The 10,063-nt window shown below is 39.4% G+C and overlaps 1 long non-coding RNA gene across 1 annotated transcript; it reads left to right on the forward strand.

Annotated features, from left to right (window-relative positions):
• The first annotated feature begins 2,901 nt into the window (after positions 1-2,901).
• Positions 2,902-3,389, forward strand: LOC309691970. Its single transcript, XR_014272174.1, has 2 exons — positions 2,902-3,100; positions 3,188-3,389. It is a non-coding gene; the product is annotated as an uncharacterized lncRNA (long non-coding RNA).
• Positions 3,390-10,063: the final 6,674 nt, after the last annotated feature.

Consider the following 10,063-nt stretch of genomic DNA (forward strand, 5'->3'; position numbering starts at 1 on the left):
ACATTCACAATTTAATTAGGTGTTTTATTTTTAGATTCATAAGCTTAAACATCTCTTTTAAACTAAGCTGTTAACCTTTGTGAGCTGGAAGCAGACCATAAATTTTATGATCTGAATTATACAGTTACATGATCTTGTTATGTGCATTGCCAACTGAACGTCACCTCAGCTCAGTTTTCTTTAGCAATAATTCATTTGGCCCAAATGTCCCAGAAAAGATTGATTTGGCAACAGGACAGAGGACTGAATTTTGCAGCTCGGTGGGGAAATGAGAAAGAAATGAGTAAAGAGGACCATGTCATTTTTTTATGCTTCAGTAAATATAAGCAGGAGACAAGATAAAGTTTGGCATTTACATTTCCTATTTATGGGCACTATGTCAGGATAATTAGAGACTGCATGGGAAGAACTGTGAATATAACGGTGAATATGAAAAAGACTTAGATGTTTTTTTGTTGTTGTTTTTTTTTACCTCCCTGACCTTTACTTCTCTTTAAGCCTATTCAAAGGTGGCGTTACACATTAAAATATGATCATTAAGGCTGCCATTGTCAGAGTCATCTTACGAACATCTTCAAGAAGTGCTCTACGTGTTATCTTTGCAACGCAAGTCTAAATTATTTCCTAAGCTTTTAACTTTTAACTTGCACATTTGTGTTGGGTGATGGGGAAACACACACACATATAACATGGATCTATTTTGGTAATGGGGTGAAATGCCCCCAGCAATGTCACTACGACAGCTTGTTTGCCGCATATGTGTCCTCATTTATCACTGTACACTGAATATGTGATTTTTGTCTTCTCTCCTCCTGCATCAATGCAGGTTCACTGTGCACACATGGAGGAGAGGGATGTTGTTTGAGACGCCAGTATGGAAGCGGGGTGGAGGGTGTGTATAATTATCTGCTCCAGTGCATTAGCCTTTGGAAACTGAGACATGGGGGGGAAGACAGAAGTGGGGAGAGAGATAAAGTATACAGAGTATAAAGTGTAAGACTGAGAAAGGAGGAAGAAGAGAGGAAGAAGAGCATTAAGTGCAAGCCTGAGAGAGTGGGAAGGAGTAAAGCGAAGCTGCAGATATTTCATTTCAAAGTGAACAATATTAATGTGCGTGAAATACTTACCAGAGAATGTGAGGTCATAACTAAATTATGGACTTTCACCAGTGGGAATGGATGTGATGCTGCTTCCCACATCTATATTTGACATTAGCCTTACCATCTGTAAGGTTAGCCCATATTGTGTGCACTTTCTGAGCCTGTGTGTATATTTACTGTCATGGCAAAACGTGATCCTGGAGACAAACTGGTACTCTGCGGTAGAGGAAAGTACTTTTATAAGACATCTGTCTTTGTCAGGACAAGATCTTCTTAAAAATATTTTGCCATCATCGTGTTTGATATATTTTGCAGGTGTGTCGTTGAGGCAGGAGATTAAAAGAGCAATTTGGAAGTTAGTGCTAAGTTATTTGCTAATGCTAGCAGGCTTTTTAACAAACTGCAAACATAAGCTGTAGGAGTGAAACAAGTGGTGGTTGGTATGACCTTTTTGAAAATTCTGGTGGTTTTACAGTGTGTGTCATTATTTTTATTAATATTATTATTATTATGCACAAGTGGGCCTCTGCATTGGTTTAAAGTGGCTCATTCGTCAGTTTATCAGTGTATACACTATAAAGTCATGAAACCACACAGCCAAAACAGTATATATTGTTAAATACATTGTTTTGATATTATAACAAAAAAATCAACAAATAGGGACAGGGAATTTGGTTCTTTTTTTCAGTGTCACAACAAAGTGATTTGTTTAAAATGTATGTGCTACATATGTGGGTTATATGTTAGGCACTTTTTCCCCCTCCTGGCAGTTATTCTTGTTGAGATGACATGATGCAATCTAGTAAGAGTGGTTAGTTGCCTGGACTCACGAAATTCACAAGATCACACGAGATTTCAAACCACAGAGAAATCACTGGGGTTTTAAGAGGCAGACAACTATACACACACCACATGTATGCTGTTGCTATTTATTGTTGTGTAACCTGTCAAGGACAAAAACGTACAGAAAATTCTGGATCAAGCTTTTGTTAAGCCTGGATTGACAGCTCATGTCCTGGATTCAGTCCGTCAGTTGGTTCTCTCTGGGTACTCTGGTTTCCTCCCACAGTTAAAAGTCATGCAGTTATTAGGGATAAGTTAATTGGTGATTCTAAATACTACATTTAATTCTAAATTAAAAACTACATTTAATTCTAAATTAAATGTAGTATTTAAGTGACCAAGTAGTATTGGGGTAAAAGTCGAAGGATTAAAATATCCCAAGAACTCAACTTACTTCATCTAAACATGTTTCAATCACGTTGTATCAACACAAAATGCACAGACTTATTGAATATGAATAAGTTGTGTTTATTTAACTCAGTTGTTTAAGTTGCTGCCAAAGCAAAACTATATTGTGCAACCAATGTCCACTATTGAATGAAGTAAATCCACCATGTTATTTTTTTCAGTGTAGAAGTGGAGTAAGTCAAAACCCTTAAATAAAAAACAGGAAATAAGAATATTTTCAGAGCATGTTTTGTATTCTTTTTTTCTTTGCCCTCGACTGTTTCCCTTTTCCTCCCCTGGTCTGTTGATTTGTGAAGGGAACCTGGCAAGTTGGTTCTTAACAGTGCACTTATTCTGCTTTTAGTTATGTCACTTTTTGTCCCCACTGTTTCTAAACAAAGTCAACATCTGGCTCATTAGTGTTTATACTTTCACAGCAGAGCTGTGAAGAGCATTTTTGAAATACTTCATGGGACATATTCTTTCTGTCATGGTCTGGGTCTGATGACCCAGAGCTCATGTATTTCTTGTATATGTTTTTCCATATGTTATGGTGGTTGTCTCTCCCTTTTTGTCCTTTCTCCCTGGGTGCTCCCGGATGTTTTGGGGTCGCTGAGGGGACTGCGACCCGGAAGTGTTCCCGCACTGGGGACTGCCGCACCTGCCGCCCATTAGCCCTCACCAGCTGCAGCTGATGGCTTCATGAGGGGCGCCTTATTTAAGAAGGTGGCGGAGCCCCAGTCGGCGCGGGATTATACTAAGTCGAACCTGTTAAGTACCTCCGTAGATTAGTGTGTTGTGATCGGCTTCGCTACTAAAGGCTGCCTGCTGAGCTGTGTGTGTTTTTGTGTCACCAGGAGTCGGGAGTCAGGAACGTCGTCACGAGGGGAAATCACAGAGTGGAATCGGGTTTTTGGAGTTGTCACCTTTTCACTGCTATGGACACGTGCACTGTGTGGGATTCTTGGAGGAATCGCCACAGGAGTCACAGTGCTTGAATTGTATATAGTTGTCGTTTCTGTCCACTCGCCATAAATAAATCCACTGTCCTTCACTTGAGTCTCGCGTTTGGGCCCTACTTTCTCTACAACTCCACGGTCTGCCGTCGCAGCCCGTGACACTTTCAACCTTTGTAGCCCTAATTAATCTGTTTAGAGGAAAATCTGTTAGCTTTGCATACCTGTGGTACCCACGCTTTACCTGGTTTACTGTTCCTGTGTGTAAGTGGTGCCCACAATGTAAAAGCTACACATAAATAGTAGAAATCAAGTAAAAAAAAAAAAATTAATCAATAACACACACCCACACATATATGTGCAGCTCCTGTATTTGCAATTTTGTTGTCTAATACCCTGAATATGTGATTTGTATGTCTAATCTTGTCTTCATCCTCTTATATCTCACAAATTGTTGTATCGTTTATTGTTTCGCAATTTTTGTGTTAGTGCCTGTAGAATAAGTTATTTGGTGCACTGACTGTTGTTTCATGTTTATTTTTATCCCATGTAATTAGAATCATATTGATATGTGTCCCTTGTTAAAACACTCATCAGTGCTCTTTTTATGCACTACTACAATGTTGTAAAACTACTTGAAAAACCACAGCTGGTGTTTTTCACTGGTATTTGAAATTTTCAGGTTATTATGTGCAACACACATCACAGATAACAGTCTTTACATGTAGTGCATATTTCCACAAGTGTTAGAGGTAATTCAATCCTCAGTTCAAACAATTTGCCTTGTTCTTCATCTTATCTTTAAACATTACAGTAAAGATACTTTACTGGTTTGACCTTTTGTCTAAAAAAACATATTTTTCTGTAATTTAGGCTCAACCCTGTTGTGGTGTGGTTGGTGCAGCTTTGAAGTTTGGTTTTTCTGTTTCTCCAACCTTTTTGCTGTTAGTCTCAGGTGGAGTTGCTGGGCTGGGTCCTCTCACGAGGTCCGTCCCTGGGCAGTTTCCCCACAGTTCTTTCCTTCCTACACCTGTCTACACTCGTATGCTGTATGTGGAAACCTCCAGCCAAGCTTAAACCTTCATCTCGTTGTCTGCAGCCTGTCAGAGGAAAGGCTCACTTGCTCACCTGCCTGTGAACTCTGGCTGTTGCACTTAGTAACTTTTGGTTTGCTGCCAGCTGCCCACAGACCCCGTCTGTGACTCCATTGTTCTACAACACAAGCAAGACTGACACAGTTTATCAAACTCATCTCTGCAAACCAAAAGTCTTCTGTACTTGTGTAAGCTCACTTTCTCCTCTCTGGCAGAGCTCCTGTGTGTGACACTATTGTGCTGCAGGACCTTTCTATCTCCAGCCTACTAGTTTTTCACAATTCACTCTTTATCAATAAATGTCTTAAACTTTCTAGCTGTCACTATTTGCCACATTATGACAAACACACTGACAGAAACCATGATGTTAGTACTTTTCCTCTCAGGCTTTTTTTTCTTGTGTTTTTTCTCAAATAGGCTACAGAGTGGTAATATGATGTTGGAAAAGCCCGTAGAGGGGCATTATTGTTTTTGCCAGTCTTAAATAAACTGTTATAAAACTCAGACTCCAGTGAAGCAGATATATTTATTCGTGATTTTAGATGGATCGTTTGGAAAAAAAAAAAACATGAAGTGTGAAACACAGACAGAGAGCAGATGCTAACTTCCATAAAGGTACTTCCATCTGTCTATTTTATGCAAACAAATACTAGAAACCTAAAAACAAGTAAATATGATATAAAAAACGTTTACAATTTTTTGTGGAATGAAATTTTTTTTATTGCACAGTGTTTATGAGCAGTGAGCAAAAAATGTATACAGTACATTCAGGAGTCCTTAATCACCTGAAACAATTAAGCTATGTGGGTTAACAATGTCTGTTAAAACACTTTTCCGTGATTATCTTCATGCTGACTTGAAATAAAATTTCCCTGTCTGCAGGTACTGCAGCTTACTGAAATTTCTGCGTGCGTGTATGTTTCACGTCTTGGTGAGTCAATGCGTGAAATAGACACGGTGGAGTGGCATGTCTATTACCCGGGTTATATCGGGTTGAAAAAGAAAGAAAGTAGATCTGAGATCTGTGATATTAAACCTTGAGATCTTTGTTGATCACCGACTAGATGGTAATCTTCCTCAAATTCATATATCTTAAAACAAAGTACTAAATCTGAAGGACATGATGTATAGTTGAGTCTTCAAATATTGCACAGTGGCACTGTTTTTGTAATTCTGCCCTTGTAAACCACCAGAGTAAGTCAGATAATGAAAGTGTGATTGAAGTGCAGACTTTCAGCTTTAATTAAAGAGGTTTAACAAAAGTATGGCATTAAATGATTATGTAATACAACCATTTTTATCCACAGTCCCCCATTTTCAAAAGTTCCAAATTAACGGTATAATTGACTGACAATCAGCTAATTTTTCCATGCTGAGTTGGAGTGTTGAAGTTGTACTTGGTAGTTTTTTACTGTGATTCTCAATCTGAGACGTGAAAAAAAACAATAAATTAGCCACAGGATACAACTAAAGTTTGGTTAATAAAACAATAAAATAGGTATATTCTTACCAACATCAAGATCAACAATCAAGAGCTGCCTTCATCAATGGAAATACAGAGTTTACAACAAAGTGCAAACACTGGTTACACTCAAGAACAGGAAGAACAGATTAGTGTTTGACAGAAAACATTCAAAAGAGCCTGTAAAATTCCAGAAAACATTTTTAGGACTTCTTAGAACAAACACCAACTTGTACCAGATCATGATGGTGTTTATAGGTTGCAAATGTACAGGCTTTACAAATGCTGGAAACAGATCACACTGCAAATGTATAATGACCCAAAGCATAATGCAAAAGCAAGCCAAAAATCATATATGCACATTCATATTTTTCTTGTTTGTTTTTTTAAATTTGTCGGAAGTTTCAATAAACACTCATTTAAAAAAATCAGGTAATTGATTCATGGTTTAGGCTTCAAAGCCTCTTGAATTAAAACAAAGTCCAAACTGTAACTATCCATAAACTTGTGCACTTAACTGTATGTATCATCAATATATCATCAGGGTTAAGTGCATATTAACACCAAATTGGGACTTTGCTGAGAACATGACAGATTGGCGAATTGTTACACTGAAACACCTTAATCCATCAGAGATACAGCCAGACCTCTGCAGCCAAGCGCAGCAGCTTGTTTGCTCGGTCTGGGCAAATAAGAAAGAGAAATCAATAAAAGAAGAAAATACAAAATCATTTTCTAATTCATGTCTCAGCAGCAGATGGAGCAGGCGACGTAGATTAGTAGTAATAGTATTGTCCATTTGCCTCATATTGATGGACAGCCAGTGATGGCGATGACGTCAGGCGATAACGAGGCTTCCATTGAAAGCAACACGTGATTGTTATTCAGCAAATATGTAGCTGCTGTGAGGCCAGTCTGCAAGGCAGTCACAGCCCTGTAGCCAGCAGCTAAAGATAGCGCCATTCAACACAGATGATGTAATGAGATTTTAAAAAAAGTAAAACCTAAACAGCCTGGAGAAAAACCAAAAAAAAAAAAAAAAAACTGTGTGCCTGTTGTTCACAGCAATGACTCTTACAGCAGCAGTGAGGCCAAGAAAAGAAAAGCTGTAACAATGCTGGGGCGCCATTACCAGTGTAGTTATCTGCAAATGTAGCATTGCACTGGGTAATATTTATCACTAATGAGATAAATAATGCTGCTGTTTGTCCAGAGTTTAGCCCCGGAGTACTACATCAGCTCTGATAAATGAGATTTCTGAGGTTAAATAGCAAAAACAACGCTGAGAGGGAAGTGTATGGCAAAATGGACCCACATATGAGCGAGATGAATATCACACATGTAAATGCTTTTAAATACTCTCTCATGTGCTTCTAAAGATGCTAACATGAATAAATAAAACTGATCCTAAAATCTTTAAAGAGCATAGAAAAGAACATTAAGGTAAAAAGAGTAAAAAAGGAAGACAGCGTGATAATGAATGGAGAGTCAAAACAAGTGAGCAGGCACATAACTCAGGGAACTGGGAAGTCACATGAAAAAGCCTCAAATGCAATGAGAGGAACTTCAGAGATCACACCAGCTGCCACTCATCTGACTGTAGCATGCACAGGAATCAATAACAAAGAGACAGGTACAGAAGGCCATCCTTCAGCTGAGACTCCCAGGCTTTTACAAGACTTCCAGTTATCACGCAATCTCACTGCTAACTGGGGAAAAAGGATTTCTAGAAAATTCTAGCAGACATGCACAAATAATGACACCTGTCTGTTAAATTTATAGTTGGGATGCACTTATATCTCCATGGTTTCAAAACCAGTCAGCATCTGTATTGTTTCTCACTGAGGGACAATATCGACCTAATGGAATTTTTTTATTTTCTTTGTTTTTGTATGGATTTTATAGGTCTTTCTCCCTGGCTGGAGAGCTGCATTCATCTCTTTTATTAAGTAAGTCTGCTACTACATAATACACCAATCAGCCACAACTTTAAACCTGCTGCCAGGTGAAGGGAATTACATTGATTGGTTGATTAAAGTAGCACCTGTCAAGGGGTGGGGATATATCAGGGAGCAAATGAACAGTCAGCTCTTGAGACGTTGGAAGCAGAATAAACGTGCAAGCAGAAGGAAAGAAGTGAATTGAACAGAGGAGGAGCCGGAGAGGTGCTCTGTTATGCGGGGGAGACCTTGGCATTCACATAGCTCTCTGGCATTCATGTGGATGTTACTTTGACACGTACCGCCCACATAAACACTGGTGCAGACCACATACACCCCATTATGGCAACAGTATTCTCTGATGGCAGGGACCTCTTCCAGCAGGAAAACAGACTGTGCTACAGTGCAAAAAAAATGCTCGGGAAGGGTTTAAGGAACATAATAAATGGTTCGAGACACCTTTCAGGGGTCTTGTGAAGTCCATGCCTTGGGGTCAGAGCTGTTTCTGCTGCACAATGGAAACCTACACAATACTCAGGCAGGTGGTGGCTGTGTATAGTGACAGAAGTGTGCACCTAGTGGTGTGTAGCAAGACCGTGCCACCTTCAGAGATTTGCAATAAATCATGTTACAATATCCATATGTGCATTTTATCAAATGATCTCTGAATGCAACATAAAACAAAGGAGTGCACAGGTTTTAGTAATTATCTAGAATATTGATGTTGATGTGTGTGCATGTGTGTGTGTCCGTTTTCAAACAGCCCCTATGTAGCAAAAAGCATAGATTTCCATTTATATTTAAAATTATGAATGTTACAGCAAGGGTGTTATAGTACAGTGGTACTGACCATGTATAACCTTTTTTTTTCTTAAAAAAGGACAAAAATAACATCTTAATGTGCTACATTATGTGTTACATTTTCTTTTGTTTGTGGAAAAAACTCTTTATCTGTGTATACTCATACTTTGAATGCAATTGATTTTCAACAAATTTTCATAGGTAACACAAAATTATAGCCATTGTGATTTTCTTTGATCATGAAAGTCATGCTGTGAAAGTCTGATGTTTCCGCCCCATGGTACAGTTTGAATTACAGAGAGCTCTGTAGGTGGGCATTTGAAATTAAGAATTTGAGTTCTCAGAAACCGAGAGGATAGTTTCAAAGCTGTGGAGTCCATTTTAAGTACATTTTGTTGTAGAAATCTGTACTGGATCATAGAGTTGGAGGTGTCGAGACCGGTCTCGAGACCACTTTTACATGGTCTTGGTCTTGTTTTGGTCTCGGATCCCTCGGTATTGTCTAGATCTCGCTGTCTCAGATCGACATAGTGGTCGGAAGATTTGGAGTGAACAGTATCCATGACACAGAACGTAACGTTTGATAATGTGTCATGCGCAAAAGCATCAGCTCTGAGAGCCATGCTTAGAGAGTGCTTTGTAGTGAATCAGAAGAGTCGACTCTCATTGAGAGAGAGCCGGCTCCTCACTTAACTTCGTTTCACTGCTCAGCTCTCACACAGTGGCTCAGCTATGCTCCAGTCCCTCCATATTGTGGCCAATCACATGCGAGGATACAGGATAATATCATTATGTGGAAAAACAGAGAGGGTGAGAGACGCGACAGTCAAGTGGAGCGTGCGTCTGTCCTCTCAGTAAGTGAGTGAAACAGTAGACAGCGGTGAGGAGGGCTGTGCGAGTGCATTGCAAAAACACATAAATATGCCTGACACCCGTAAACAAAGCAGCAACTGGCTGCAGTTTAAAGACTTTATTGTCTCGGTCTCTGTCTTGGTCTCGTCTCGACTTTGCCTTGGTCTTGACTAAGTCTGTCTTGGTCTTGGTCTTGTCTTGGTCTCTGGATCGTCTTCTCTGTTATATTGTGTATTAAACCACATATTATTAAGCCACACATACATGAAAAGCGTATGCGTAAGTTCAAAAGGAATATCTATAATAAGTCATGTCCCTGCTTTCCTAGGTGTTAGGCTGCCTGTCTGTCTGCTGTCAATCTCAATACTGAGATCATTACTCTAGTCCAAACATCTTCTTGCCTGCCTTCTTTGAGCAAATCAGCCTCTACTTTGTGTGGTTTAAATCTCTGCTCACTGCCAGTTTTCCTTTTTAGGCTCTCTTTATGCAACAAACCTCCTCCCCATCTCACACACACCTCAGTCAGAGCTCCATCCAAACCTCAGTTTCCATCTTCGCCACAAGACTCAGCATCTGGACTCCAGGAGGTCCTGTCCTAAATCCTATGACTGCTGGGACTCAGTTCTGC

This window comes from Aulonocara stuartgranti (assembly GCF_965226115.1).
Source record: "Aulonocara stuartgranti genome assembly, chromosome: 17".
Taxonomy (NCBI): Eukaryota; Metazoa; Chordata; class Actinopteri; order Cichliformes; family Cichlidae; genus Aulonocara; species Aulonocara stuartgranti.